Source organism: Schistocerca americana, chromosome 3 (assembly GCF_021461395.2).
Source record: "Schistocerca americana isolate TAMUIC-IGC-003095 chromosome 3, iqSchAmer2.1, whole genome shotgun sequence".
NCBI classification, from domain to species: Eukaryota; Metazoa; Arthropoda; class Insecta; order Orthoptera; family Acrididae; genus Schistocerca; species Schistocerca americana.
This window is the reverse complement of record NC_060121.1, coordinates 575,938,319-575,954,646: the sequence shown is the minus strand read 5'-3', so window position 1 is coordinate 575,954,646 and position 16,328 is coordinate 575,938,319. Positions and strand designations below refer to the sequence as shown.

General features: G+C 40.8%; 1 long non-coding RNA gene and 1 other non-coding gene across 2 annotated transcripts in view; one reads left to right on the top strand and one right to left on the bottom strand.

Annotated features, from left to right (window-relative positions):
- The window catches only part of LOC124607125, a 502,395-nt gene that overhangs the window by 135,185 nt on the left and 350,882 nt on the right, over positions 1 to 16,328 (top strand). The window lies entirely within an intron of this gene.
- Positions 15,256 to 15,330, bottom strand: Trnat-ugu. Its single transcript has one exon. It is a non-coding gene; the product is annotated as a tRNA-Thr (tRNA).

Sequence of the window (16,328 nt, the reverse complement as noted above, 5' to 3'; positions counted from 1 at the left end):
GACTGTGCTTTGTGATTCTTGGGGTATCACTGTGACTGACAATTAAAAAAGGAAAAGAGATCAGTATCGATTCCACAAAGTGATTTGAAGCAAATGTGAACAAGATTACTACAGTTTGGGGTGCAGTATTGCATTAGCTTCTAGTCTTTAGATAATTGAATATTTCTGTGGTTTCCTTTTTCCCACGATTTTTAGTACGACAGTGCACCTATTTCCACAGTGGGCGTTGGTATTTGAAAGCGTGGAGCTGAACTTCGAAATAATTCCCCACCACCCCATAGCATAGATTTCTGCACGTATCATATTTATCATTTTTTTCTAATGTCAAGAAGTAGCTTACTTGATGGTAGCACAAAATTATTCCACTAAGTTATAAAAAAATTACTTCATGATGAAATTTAAAACAAAAATAACTTGATCCTCCCTTGGACCAAAAGTTTGTAGTTCAGTAAAGATCCTGTAGAGAACAAGAATAGTACTAAATAATATTAATTCGTATTTTTTTAAGTTCAGTTTGGGGAACAGAACGGGTTTGAATCACTTCGGAGCCCAGAACTGTAAATTTTGGCGACGCAGCAGCCTCTGAAAATAGCTCCCATTTGTTCTTGTATTTAACTTTTGTCCGCAGTTCGTTGTCGTGCGGTAGCGTTCTCGCTTCCCGCGCCCGGGTTCCCGGGTTCGATTCCCGGCGGGGTCAGGGATTTTCTCTGCCTCGTGATGACTGGGTGTTGTTTGATGTCCTTAGATTAGTTAGGTTTAATTAGTTCTAAGTTCTAGGGGACTGATGACCATAGATGTTAAGTCCGATAGTGCTCAGAGCCAGCCATATTTAACTTTGATCGCTTCTGCTTTAACTACCAGTGCCAACGATCCGTATCACTGAAAATTAAGAGCCATATTTTACAGGTAGTCTGTATAGTAGTTTTTGACTCGCTATCCCCCCTCCTAAGAAGAAGAAAAATGGAAATATAATCAGTCTACAGCGTATTCTGCCGACCAAACTGTTTACACTTATTTGTGCATTTTCTCTGTCGTCAATCCACTGTTTTCGTTGCTGTTTTCACTCTGTATTGCAGTACTGAACCAGTGTCTAATCTATAGTGTAGATAGTGAGATGTTTGAATATCTCTGTGGTTTCATTATCTTGCCGACATTTGTACTGCACTCAGTTTCTTCACACGCAATACTTCATTCAGGATCGTATGTGTCCAGCCATAGATGATTGTTTCATCTCAGTGAGGCTCCCAGAATGTTCCAAACCTGCTGCAGTGTTCACGCGCTCTCGTTTAAATTCACTGCACGAAAACTCGCCTCCATCCAGGAGGGGAAAATGTTGTATCTTGGAACAGTTCTCAGACTTTCGCCTCTAGTCAGCCCTGTAGCAGGTATTTTATACATTTTCTTATTCCATTCTTCAGTGATAGCATTCTCTTTTAGTCTGCTGTACTTTTTTTATTGCAATAAGTACTTCGGAAAAGTGCGGTTTTTCCAAATGTGAAATTTGGAAGTGTTGAAAGCGATAGAATCTTGTCAATCCCTTATTTAATAGGCTGCCTGTTACATAATTACTGTACTAGACGCCAATAATCAGAAATGAAATCAGATTAAGTTGAAGTATTATCAACAACATTTTGGAGTAGAAGGAATTGGAAAGTAACACACGTTTCAATTTTCAAGACAGATAAAATTGTTGAGACGTTGTAGAAACTCAGTTCATTGCAAATACCTCTCGTTTCGTGGCAGAAGAACGTCTGCCGCTCCTAGGTATAATATGATTGAAACGAAGGATGGCTTAACCGTCAACGCGTTGCACGATGGAATTTTACTTACTTTGATGTTCTGTTATAGAAGAATTGACAGTATATTCCAAATAGCTTTTACATATGAAAAAACCTAGAAAACTCTGGAAACTGCTTATTGCAGCCTCTAGTGCTCACTTCTTCGTGGGATCCAAAGACGGTCACTAGCATCGATCAAGAAACATCATGCTTTCGTATCCTCTACATACAACACTGTTCCCTGCGTGAGACGCATATAAGCAAACTACTGCGGCTTGCATCTGCTTGAAAATGCGTGAAGTAAGCCGTTATAAAAATCACGTTTTGAATGATCATACTGCTTAACAAAATTTCTTACTAGTAGTGCACAGGAATTTAACACCCTTTCATTCCACTCTAGAATAGTGCACGTCTACCTAACGAGTTGAAATTTCGCCTTCCACTTACGTTTTGGGTGTTTGCTGAATATATTTTACTTTCCTTTTAAATTCAAATCGACTCCTCAGTATCGAAGTCACTGACGAAGGGCAATTATCTAAATAATACATTACTTAGATATTAAACTGATGATTCAATTTTTTTGAGGAGTTGTTGCAGCATTCGCCTGTGAAAAATCTGAATAAGAATAATTCGACAGGGGTTTCAAACTCGCTTCTTCCGAAAACAGACCTCAATATAACTTAACTCTGCAGAAATTTTGAACATCTTATAAGTTCCTGTCGTGTTTCACTGTAAGATCTATGTAGCCACAAAAGCTCCATTGTTGTACGTTCTCATGTTCTATGAACCATTGAACCCCTTAATACTCATAAATTCTCTTGCTCTGTTATCTTAAGTGATGAAAAACTTACAGAACGGTACACAGTCAGAAGGGTGTCTTATTTGTCCCAAAGGTAATTTGTCCGACACTCCACTCGCCTAATACATTCCCCGGTAGCGAAACGAGACATTTGCTATGGAGAGAAAACGGTAATTCTGTTTTAAAAAATGGTTCAAATGGCTCTGAGCACTATGGGACTTAACATCTGAGGTTATCAGTCCTCTAGAACTTAGAACTACTTAAACCAAACTAACCTAAGGACATCACACATATCCATGCCCGAATAATTCTGTTTAAACCTGTTGAAAAAAAAATACGTATGTGATGTATACGAGCTACTCATTCATATATATCGGATACTGCTCAGTGGTCTCCAGCGTTCAGCTATAACACGAAGATATATTTGAACTGTTAATTATTTCTACAAGTGCTAATATTGTACACAACGTGAACTGAAGTAAGCACGGTATGTATATAGCAATAAGAAAATATTGCTGCACTGATTCATTTTAAAAAGTGTGCTTTGGTAAGTGAATAATCAATATCTTTAGAAAAAGAACTTTCCACGTAGAATTTCTGATTTCCTCGTGTTTTGCAATCGAACTAGTCAAGGACAATTTGGTCGCAACAGTCTGCTCATGTCTGAACAGTCAAACATCAAATAAATGTTAAGATCGATTTTTGCTTTACGATAATTTTTTCTTAATTACTTTACTCAAAAACGTGAATCTCAGATGTATAAAAAAAAGGAGAGAAAAATTCAAACAGCGTCTATACAGTTGGCAAAATATGTGAAACTGGGATTCTGGGGTAAATAATCTGCTGTTGTTAAACTACCTACACGGTTAAGCCAGTCTTTAATTTGACTGACGACATAGAAAAAACATGAGTTTGTATCAACCACTAAATGATGAGACTAAAACGCGTTACGTTTTTTAATAAAATTCTACTATCAGTTATGAGTTTCAAAGGAATCAGGGTTCTGGAATGAAAGTTGCTGTTCGTCTAATTGTTCTGTATTTTGTATTGTAGAAATAAAAATTGGTTGACAAGTTGGGTAAATTTTGCTGTTTAGACTGACACCTATCAAGTACTCATGATATTAAAAATAACCAACTTAGAGGAAAGTTTTCCACAGCTAAGAAATATTAATGTGGAACGTTAACAAGCGTCAAACTCAGTATACATGTGAAATGGTTAGCTTATGACAGGTAGTAAACGAACTGTAGGAGAAACAGCTGTCGTGAAACTCCACGAGGTGACCTACTGCTGGCCGTAATTATCTGGTGTAAGCAGCAGTCATGTTAGAAATGACTGGCTGTCTACTCGCACTTGTATCTTTCCAAATATACATCTTGGAGGACGCTGCTGTTAGCACTGGTGAAGTAGCATTGGGAGAGAACCGCACCCTTCACCTCTTCACTGTTTGTTCAAGGCAATATTTAACAAACACTTCTAAATATTCTTCAGTTCTGGCGTCTACATACCGATTGTTATCGAAGTATTTACTAGTGGTTGCTTATAATTTTAATTTTCGATGGATATCCAAAAACAGTAGTATGAAAAACGGAGAGTGAACTTTGGTGAACGTTAAGTTCAAGCATATAGTGGAATGGAGGCATGAACAACTGTACCTTAAGACTGGTGAACAGATGGAAAAGCAATCGTCGCCACACATCTCAAAAGTAATTCAGCTTAGTATCATATCAACTTAAGGCAATACGAATTGTTTTATCATATGCAACTCAATTTGGACAGCAAGCTCCACCATTTAAACGTGCAGGAACGAATTACGCGTTTTACTTTGTTAGTTAATGACGTCCGAAGGAATATAGGAAGTGGTACGTCTGTAAGGGGGCGACCAAAATGTTTATGTTTCAGGGCCTTGCTGCAGCGTCTGTGCAGCCCAGCGCGAATCCGATGCAGGGATGGAAAAACCCATATATCGGCAATGGGTTATTGTGGCATTCTAACGGAAACTTTTTATCTCCTAATGTGTGAAATTAATTCCTATAGACCATGAAATCTTAATTTACTACCACGATGTACTATAGAGTATGAAATGAAACTCTGATCTTCATTTCTTCTTCATACAGGGTCTCAACTGCGATTTGAATGCAATGTGCGAATGCATATAAGTAAGATGGGAACTTCTTCACGGTGAGAAGGTAAAATATAACTCTGTGACCCCTGGACCGAAAGCAATAGTCACTGGAGAGCGCCACGCAGGAAATAGCCTACCTGAAGTCACAGAGTCGTTTAGTGCGACCAACTGCTATCAAATAATGACATGTTGGAGCTTAATTTCCTGTCAACACGGTGGCAGGGTTCAAGATCAGTTGATGCAGAATGTTTTGTTCTGGAAGTATGTCTGTGGGAAGTCGGAAGTTGAGAAAAGTGTCTATGAGATCTATTTAGAGGACCGTTTGTTCCGTTCAACTGAAGAGATTCAAGAAAGCCGTGGAAATCTTAAACTAGTATTCGAACAACGTTCCTTCCTTAATGCTAGGTAGTGGCTTTACCTCAGCTGTTAAGGACAGTTAGAGGCTTCATACTTAGATCTCTCATAACGTTAACGATCTGGTACGACGCATGAAAACGTCCGTGATCGTTTCCGGTTTTATGATTTCTTTCCAAGTCCGAAGACTCAGATGGAATGGAAGCATCTTGAGTGAATAGGGGCGACAACTGGCCCACCTACCTGATTACATTGTGGTCTGAAAAAAATAAAGCTAGGAGTATAGCACTAGTTATCTTCAAAGAGAGAGAGGTGGCAAATCTTCCATAGTAACCTTCAAGAGCATTGGCACAACAAAAACATTTACCTATTGTCTGCGTCTAAGAGTAATGAATCTAACACATAATTAGACTAGTTAAGTAAATGCCATAACCTATTTCTTCCACAATAAACTACTAGAAAACTCTAGATTCTCTACAACTCTATCGTTACTCGCGTGTGATACGCTTGCTACAGACCACGAGATCGTACATTTCCAAGTAAATGTTCTCTGTTAAAGAATTACTCTGACGCAGTTAACAAATCATCTGCAGTGATTTTCAGGAGATCCTGTCTTTAGAGTTGTCTAGATAATGAACATTCATCTTCGTCACTCCTGTCATTCGAAAGTGGGAATAAATAGCTAAAGCGCCATTAATAATGACTGATCTTCCATCAGCCCCTGTGGTCACGGCTTTCACTTTTTATCTTCTATTTAATCAGTTCCTTATCAAGTAAAAGGGCAGTAGATACGAAGGGAAGGCAGTGGCCACTATTGGTCGTATACTCATATTTCACCAACCGTAGGAAACGGACTCGCGAACGAGAATGAAAGAAAATGTTGGCCAGGTGTTTGGAGGAAAACGCGTTCGCAAATACGCTGAGAACTAGAGAAGAATGGTGATTAAAACTGCGTGATGATCGTTACAGCGGGATATGGAAATTTTTATAAGGTGTGGTTGTAAAGAGCTAACAGGAATCGTCAAAAGGTACACGAAAATGAAAACAACGTTGTCTCCGAACGCTATGAAAGTGAATCATCACGCAGTAAATGAAGAAGTTGAATGGTGGTGTATGGATTACGTTTCAGGTGCAACGTACCATAAGCTAGTACACGGAGATTCATCTTAGGTTTCTGTAGTGATTCTTTGTGAACATTTTCATGCCAAGTGTTCTCTAAGTGTTGTTTTCATTGAGGGATATTTTACGTGACATTAAGTAACATATTGTTTTGTGATGTTTTTAAAATTCGTAATGTACCTATTTGTTTGGCTATTGTCGTAAACTGGTAGGTATCTTAAATATATTTTACAATGTCTGACACACAAAATTGTGATTAATTATTTATCGAGACCTTGTGCATTCCTAATGGCAACTTTTCTGAATACTTCTTAAGTTTTGTTTCCACAAAAGTGTGAATGCTGTAGCTTCCAGTCACATATTGAGGTAACGAGGTCTAGAGCGAAAGCTGAAACTCTGATACTATGGAATTCTCCCTGTATATCATTTTATTCACTGTTTCTCTGTCACATGCAAGAGAAATCGCTGTGTACTGGTTGACAATCCTTATACTACCAATCCGCACTTCACTGAAAGTGTATGTATACTGTGTCTGAATTATTACGTACTCTGTTTATTTTGGTGTTCATAAATCAAAAGCATATAAAACTTTACTTACATCAATGTTGAGCTTGAAAATCGAAGTGAAATATCATCCGGGGATAAATAAACATTAAAAATTGTTCAAATGTGTGTGAAATCTAATGGGACTTAACTGCTACGTAATCAGTCCCTAAGCTTACACACTACTTAACCTAAATTATCCGAAGGACAAACACACACACCCATGCCCGAGGGAGGACACGAACCTCCGCCGGGACCAGGCCCACAGTCCGTGACTGCAGCGCCTAAGACCACTGGGCCAATCCCGCGCGGCCAAAAATAAACATTGAAGTTTATGAAAACCAAAAATAAAAGTTAGCATTTAAACGTCTTGTCGAAGATGATATCATTGGAGATGAAATGTAAACTCGGAATTTAGAGCAACTGAGCAGGAAACTGACTGTGACTGTTTCTAAGGAATCATTACTGCATTTGTGTTTCGTATCTCAAGGAAGCCGCGGCAGATGTCATCTTCGCTGGATGGAGGTTTAAACCCTACTTTATCTGAAGAAGCGTTAAACAGACTTCCAATACTGTGCACAAATCAGATGACTGACAAAAGACCACAAATAGTATTTAAAATCCTTTGACAAAGTAAAATAAGCTACTGCGGAAATACACGTAGAATACAAGTCCTATATTCTTAAAAGTCCTAGAAATCATTTTTCTCGCGTTGGCAGTTTTTAAGTGTGAAATAAACGCTTCTCCGTTATCAATGATTAGCTACATTTGCCTCCCTGAGCATGTTCAAGTACCTGGTGGTGAGAACAGTAACAAGAATATTGGGGAGATTCAAGCAATACTACAAATAATAAAAACGGAAATACTGGAAAATATACCAAGAACAGTGTTCTGCTTTCAGCACACACGGCAGTGTGGGAAGAACAGCACTTCATGGCTCCTCTAATAAGAATGTAGCCCAACCACAATAGTTATCTATACATAGTAGATGCTGTTGAATGTTTTAATACCTTACAATTACAGACTGTCACTCGTAAATGTAAAACCTGTGACTACTTATCGAAATCTCTGAGATGATATCTGTAAAAGCATCAGGATCAATGCTAAACCCGTATAGAAACTGCATTATAGAGCTGTCACTGTCATAGTCGCCGAGTGCATTTAATAATATCTTCACGTCCTTGCAGATAGAATGAGAATAACGAACATAGGATACGGATTTAATATCAACTTCCTCCAACGAAACATCATGGTCATCAACACGAAAGCAATGAACAATGAAGTTATCAAGCTGTATCGGATCGTATTTCACAGTATAAACTAACTGAAATGTCCATAATGCTGGCTGACACAAAAAAGCCATCGATGAGGACAGAGGGATCAGGACTGTCTCTCTACGTTTAAGATTAAAAAAGAAGTCTGAATATCTGACATACGAGGTGTATCATCAATCTGTAGCTTTAATAGAAATGAAGTGTAAACAAGGCTCCACAATTGCAAACCACATGTAGATTTAATAGTTTTACATATACGTATATTATTTTTGTTTCCTGTATTTTAAATAAAAAACATTAAAGTTTATTTGGCTGCGTTTCTTTTCACACAACCGAAACAAATTACGTCTAAGATAAGTTCCGATTAATGAAAAATTAATATTTAATCGATTCCAGTGGTGTGTATACTTCGATCGTGCGGCTTTTCTATATGGAAATACTATATGTTTTAGCTTTCCTTACTATCTTTCGTAGTTATGAATTTTTCTATGTTATAGGCTAAAAAGAGTTTCGATATTCTACTGTAAAATAATTCGTTTGTTTCCTGTGTGGGTGGCTGTAAAATAATCAGATTTATTTTTGTTCTGTTTTCGTACATTCACTAAATTTGAGTTCGACGCTGTTCACCGAATGCACCTGTACATCTAGCCTTCCGTGACTAGGAAAAGCTTCTTGTTTGTCACCGCCACCTTATACCTATCTAAATGCAACCAGAAAAATCTCAGCCACTTTGTGCGTAGGCGCTTCAGTAAACAGAATACTCCCAAAATTAATTTGTTATGGGAATTTGTGGAAATTAAAGCCAGTACGTTTCTAAGCGGCGAGTAACTGTTCCTGTTACCTACGGTTCCACAATCTACAGTACCACAGTACTGATAGTCACAATCGCTTTTTATATTGGGCTCTCTATGCATCACCGGCCTATTAATGTCTCGAACAGTCCGAAATATTTACAATACTATGCATTTCACTACAATCACATTTCCAAGCCTAACAGGCACTGACATTAAAGTATCACCTCAGTACAACAGGCACCGTTCTCACTAGATATGGCACTCACCATGGATAAATACGAGTATCTTTTCTAATAACGATCAAAACACTTATAATTGAAATTAATACCCTGTTCACTTAGAGACGCCCTTTTCGTTGTGACCAGCCAACGATTATTTATTAAACGCAACATTTTGCTTTGGACCGCGGCTCTATTTTACTTCTATGAACCATTATTGTGTCTAACCAGAGTGGAAAATTGTAAGCTGAATCCGTCACAACATAGATTTGGAGTGCCTAGGTAATGATAGCAACCCTCCGTAACCCAACCCTACGCAAAATGTTTCCCTATGACTATTATATGACATCTCCAAATCAACACAAAACCAACGGATCAGTGTCTATCCATCCCTGTGTACAGGAGCCCACACACGAGCTAAGTATCGCTGCAGCCTGTCTCCAGGTCGCGCGATCTGTCCTCAGACAACTTGGCCACCTGGCTACGATTCATTTGTCTGGGTATTAAGAGGGGTTATAGAATTTTGCTACATCTCGCTATGCCCACATAGAGCAAGAATTTTAGTAAGAATTTATAAATACTCAGGAAACACAAACACTAAAAGTGAAGTTGAAGCCGGAGTTACCACAAGTATTAAGAAAGTACTGCGAAGCTTATACTACCACAGGATCACTGCAGCTTCTGGCTCATATTGCTGACATCAGCATCCTGGAATCACTGACGCCAGCATCAGCATTTCCGGGATTCCCTTATTCTCCCACATTCTCCTGGAATTCCCTTCCATCGTAGCAAATAGCGTGACTCACGTGCTTCGACCTCATGCTCGCAATCCGTTTTATTGGGGCCGCAGAGCACTGACGCTATGGCCAATGGCGTGCAAACTCAGCACCCGACCCTCCAGCAAAAATAATTCTACTGCACGAGCGCCATCATTTGTTCGCCGTCTGTAAATGCGTCAAAGTCCCATGTTCTCAATCGACGAGATACGTACATTGAGCAAAGAACACCTTATGAAGGATATTTGTTGTAAACATGTACCAGAGAAATGCTTTCACAGCTTTCTGCATCAAGAATGGTATACCGTGATAGTGGTGGAGTGTACGACTGCAAACAAGGGGAATATTGTTCAACAAATAATGGCAGTGTAGCAGAATGCTAAGAAGATGCATTACCTGGTTGGATCTGCCAATAGAACGTGTTGCACTTGCTGGAATTGTATGCACTTTTTAAAGTCCCTGTTAGTCTCCTGTCATACAAGTAGCGATTTTGAGCTGCGCTGAAAATACGTGTCAGTAAGTATGAATATTCGTCCATCCGTTATTATTATTATATGTGTATGTCACTATGCTTAGGACTTTTTTACTATCACAATGCTAGCAGAAGTAGTTCTGTTAGCGTTGTAATAGTATACGTTTGTATATGAATATCTCCTATAAAATTATTTTTTATTTTCAACCTTATCAATCGATAACAGCACACATACCTGTCGCAGTATATAAGGTGCTAAGCAGGAATAGCTAGTTGAACTTGCCGCAACAGATCCTCTTAACTGTCAGCTGTATCATTAAACTGGTTGAAATTGTTGGTATTGGCTGTACAACAGGCTAATCGAGAGAATACCAAATCCAGCAATTGGCAAAACCACACATTGCATGTTGTACCACCGTACACCGAGACCTACAGAGGCGAAATTACAATGAAATGATCATCCTTAGCTGCTTACAGGCGTTGACATACGTCAACGTCTTCTATCACGTCAGACAAACCTCCCCCCTCATAGAGACCTTCAATGTACTCTTTCCACCTATCCGATCTCTCCTCTGCATTTAACACTGGAATTCCCGTTGCACTCTTAATGACAGCACCCATGCTTTTAATTTCACCGAAGGTTATTTTGACTTTCCTACATGCAGAGTCAGTTCTTCCAACAATCATTTCTTTTTCGATTTCTTCACATTTTTATGCAACCATTTCGCCTTCTCTGTACTTCCTATTTATTTCATTCCACAGCGATTTGTATCTGTGTATTCCTGAATTACCACGAACACTTGTACTTCCTTCTCTCGCCGATCAACCAAAGTATTTCTTGCGTTACCCATAGTTTCTTCGCAGTTACCTTCTTTATACCTGTGTTTATATTTCCAACTTCTGTGATTACCCTTTTTAGAGATGTCCATTCCCCATCAACTGTACTGCCTACTGAGCTATTCCGTATTGCTGTATCTAAATCCTTAGAGAACTTCAAGTGTATCTCGTCATTCCTTAATACTTCCATACCCCACTTCTTTGCGTATTGATTCTTCCTGATTAATCTCCTAAACTTCAGTCTACTCTTCATCACTACTGCTCCTGAGTATGACTTACAATCCAGTATCTGATTTAGGAATCTCTATTTGACTGAAACGTAATCTAACTCAAATCTACTCTTATCAGCCGGCTTATTCCAAGCATATCTCCTCCCCTTGTGATTCTTGAACGCAGTATTCTCTATTACTAGCTAAAATTTATTACAGAACTCAATTAGTCTTTCTCCTCTCACAGTCCTTGTCCTCAGTACATATTTTCCTGTAACCTTTTCTCCAATCCTTCCCCCACAACATCATTTCAGTCCCCCGTGACTATTAGATTTTTATCTCCCTTTACGTACTGTATTACCTGTTCAGTAGCCTCATATACTTTCTTAATCTCTTCAACTTCAGCCTGAGACGTCGACATGTATACCTGGACTACCGTTGTTGGGGTTGCTTTACTGTCAATTTTGAAGAGAACAACCCTATCACTGAACTGTTCACGGTAATACACTCTCTGGCCTACCTTCCTATTCATAACGAATCCTATTCCCGCTATACCATTTTCTGATGCTATTGATATTACGCCATACTCATCAGACCAGAAGTCCTTATCTTCTTTTTACCTTCACTGACCCCTACTATATGTAGATTGAGGCCTCGCATTTTCCTCTTCAGATTTCCTAGTTTCCCTACCAATTTCAGACTTCTGCCATTCCACGCCCCGACCCATATATTTCGCTGGTTATTCATTTTCTCATGGTCACATCCCATTTGACAGTCCCCCCCTCCCCCCCAACCCTGGAAACCCGAATGGGGAACTACTTTGGAATCTTTTGGCAATTGAGAGCTCATCATGACACTTTTTCAATTATCCTGTGGAGACACATTATGTGTCTTTAATGCAGTGGTTTTAATTGCCTTCTGCATCCTGATGCCGTTAATCAAGACTGATTCTTCCGCCTGTAGGAGCAATTTCCCACCCCTAGAACAAGAGAGTGCCCTGAATCTTTGTCTGCTTCTCTACCCTCTTTGATAAGGCCGTTGGCAAAATGATGGTGCCTTCTTGTGCCGGAAGTCTTTGGCTACCAACGCAGATTATTACACAAAATGTAAGCAGTGCCGTGTTTCGAACCCGGGACCAAGGACGTTTCCATAACTAATGGAAGACGTTACTCTACACCAGGGGTTCAGTCGTAACACAGTTCTGATTTTTGTTTATCAGCGTGGAACTAACAGATGTGAGATATACTTATCACGAGAAAATAAGTTGGAACCCTGTTTTACTGCAGATATGTAAACCAATCAAGTCTTTACATATACATATGTCCAAACAGTTATCAGAATGCAACACTAGCTAATTCTGCACACATTCCTGTTTTGAGGGGACTGATGTTAGAGGGGGTGCAGCTCTATCACAACAGCATACTACAAGATGCTATTCTGCACTTTGCATTAGGTAGTTAAATTGACAGTAAGCATGCAACGTCTCTGTGCATGGAGCTGTGACGCTTCAGACTTTGATTTAAAAGAGCGACTGCTGTCAGTTTGCTGTATTATAGGCCATGTCGTTTACAAGGAGATACAGTTAACACACGTCCACAGATTATTGAATACACCATGTGTAGTCCACCCCAAGAGCTGTATGCTAGCCAAGCCGGAAGGGTGAATGACAGCGATCATCACCTGTGCAATATACTCAAGTGTTCTGTGAGTACATTATGTTGGAGCTGCGTTTCAGGAGGCGGTATGCGGAAGGCGTTCCGATTCTAGCAGTAGGTGTAGTTGCAATATTACTTATAGTTTCGGAGACTTGATATTCCTAAATTGGAGTGAAAGCGCACTGTGTCAAGAACCACGCCAGCGACGCATGATATCTGACATGCATCATCACGGTTAATATCTTCAGGTGTAACAGCATCTCTGTGTGCTTAAGTCACGGCGGCGAGATGAGAGAAGCAGGGGGACGCAGCACCTCACGAAATGCACTCAGTACAGGGCCGATCAGCTGCCCGTATCTCGAAACCAGAGTACAATATTAATTTACCATGCGGCAGCTTTATGGTATTTGTAGCCAGCAGGGCATCCCGATACTTTTTAGCAGATCGGCTTCTAGTGACTAAGTTGGCACATTGACTTTAAAGTTCCACATAAGGAAAAAAAGTAGCGATGCACTTTTTCATACCCATCTCATTTTCTGATAGATTGTGTTAGATACACTGGTTCTTTTTGTTAAGGCCTACGAAATAATGGCTTGTAGGTATCAAGCGTAATTCAGTACTATCCTTATTTGATGGTACTGTAGTAAACAAATACGTTTCTCCCGCTGCTTAAATACATACATCAAAAAAAGTTTTGCATCATCGCGGTTCTCACAAGTACTGGAGATGACGTTGAATACGGATATTCTGCCACAGAGACAGTCCCTTTGTTCAGAGATGTCCCTAAACTCGCCCAAAGATGTAAACAGCCATGCATGAGCAGCGCCTGTTAGACTAAGGGAATCCGACAGCCGATCAGTTTCAGTCATTCCACCAGGAAGGAGGTACACGGCTCGTGTTGTATGTAGTTCAACCATGCCTAGTCGGTTAGTACCGCGATCCGATTGCGCCAGCACTGTTACTTTGTGCCAGGAAAGGCTCTCAACAAGGGAAATGTCGAATCGTCTCGGAGTGAACCAACGCGATGTTGTTCGAACGTGCAGGAGATACAGAGAGACAGTAACTGAGTTGACATGCCTCGCTCAGGCCGCCCAAGGGCTACTACTGCAGTGGATGACAGCTACCTTCGGATTCTGGCTCGGAAGAACCCTGACAGCAACACCACCATGTTAAATAATGCTTGAATAGGCTGCATGATGCGCAACTTCACTTCAGATGGTTCAAATGGCTCTGAGCACTGTTGGACTTAACTTCTGAGGTCATCAGTCCCCTAGAACTTAGAACTACTTAAACCTAACTAACCTAGGGACAACACACACATCCATGCCCGAGGCAGGATTCGAACCTGCGACCGTGGCGGTCGCGCGGTTCTAGACAGTAGCGCCTAGAACCGCTCGGCCACCAAGTCCGGCGCAACTTCACTCCCGACGTCCATGGCGAGGTTCATCTTTGCAACCACGATACCATGCAGCGCGGTACAGATGAGCAGATGAGCCCAACAACATTTCGAATACACTCTTCATTGATGAGTGAAGCATATGTGTTCAACCAGACAATCGTCGGAGACGTGTTTGGAGGCACCCCGGTCAGGTTGAACGCCTTAGACACTCTGTCTGGTGAGTGCAGCAAGATGGAGGTATCGTGCTGTTTTTTTTTTTTTTTGGGGGGGGGTGACATTAGGGACCGACGTACGCCGCTGGTGGTGACGGAAGGCGCCGTAACGGCTGTAAGATACGTGAATGCCATCCTCCGACCGATAGTGTAACTATATCGGCGGCAGATTAGCGAGGCATTCGTCTTCATGGACGACAATTCGCGCCCCCATCGTGCACATCTTGTGAATGAATTCCTTCAGGATAACGACATGGCATGACTAGAGTGGCTAGCATGTTCTCCAGACATGAACCCTATCTATCATGCCCGGGATAAACTGGAGAGAGCTGTTTATCGATGACTTGATCCATCGACCACTCTGAGGGATCTACGGCGAACCGCCGTTGAGGAGTGGGACAATCTGGTCCAACAGTGCCTTTATGAACTTGTGGATACGACACCATGACGATTACAGGCATAGATCAATGCTAGAGGACGTGCTACTGGGTATTAGAGGACCGGTGTGAACAGCAATTTGGACGACCACCTCTGTAGGTTTACTAAGATGGTATCTGTTCTTTCGGACATGTCCGAAAGAACAGGTAGCATCGGTGACCAAGCAGCTCGTTAGAATGAAATTACAATGAAATGAACACCCTTAGCTCCTTACAGGCGTTGACATACGCCAACAGGGTCAGATGAAAATGTGTGTCCCCACCGGGACTCGAACCCGGGATCTCCTGCTTACATGGCAGACGCTCTATCCATCTGAGCCACCGAGAACACAGAGGATAGCGTGACTGCAGGGATTTATCTCTGGCACGCCTCCCGCGAAACCCACATTCTCAACGAATTGTCCCGCACTACATTCGTAGTTCCCCCGCCCATTGTACTCATTACTCGCGGCGCGTTGCCGATTCCCGTAAGAGTTCGGGCACTGTTAGTGCATTCGCACAGAAGAAGAAGATGTCCGAACCATTATACTCATTACTCGCGGCGCGTTGCCGATTCCCGTAAGAGTTCGGGCACTGTTTGTGCATTCGCACAAAAGAAGATGTCCGAAAGAACAGATACCATCTTAGTAAATATATATTATACAGAAGTGTACAGGAGAAATATATTCTTCTGACATTCCCACGAAAAACTTTCTTCCACAGTTGTTAAGGAAAAAATCTGTGTCGAACAAACTTAAACTTTTCCCTATTAAAAAAGAAAAGTTCTGTAGCACTTGCACACGAAAGTCATAAGTACCGAGTTCGGGTCTCAGTCCAACACACAGTTCTAATCTACCACTAAATTTCATATTAGCGCACACTCCGCGGCAGAGTGAAAAATTCATTCTATTGCACACATATCTGCAAGATTTCCCCACCCATGTTCGACGAATTGCTGTAGAGAGCGTGTTGCCTCTACCGCACATTTGTGTTGTCGTTGTTCGGATGGAGTTCCTGTGCGACCAGCTCAGTGAAGTTCATCGAGCACCCAAATGGACCTCCGCTACTACTGAAACCCACTATGTATACAGTAAAACTTACCATTAAAGGAATTGCAGAAGAAAAACATGGAACCATGTGAAGGAGAGTTTCACACTCCCAGTGTCAAGACGCTAACGTCATTGCCACCTCGACTATAGGCTGCTTTAAATTAGCTGATACCTGACGTTTGTGTTGTAGTTGAGATATTATCGCACCAGGCACTGTCTGCAAGCACTCTGTTATTCGCGGCGATAGAAAATCGCTTTAAAGTCTCTATTTACAAGAGAAATTACTTAAAAATCTGAAA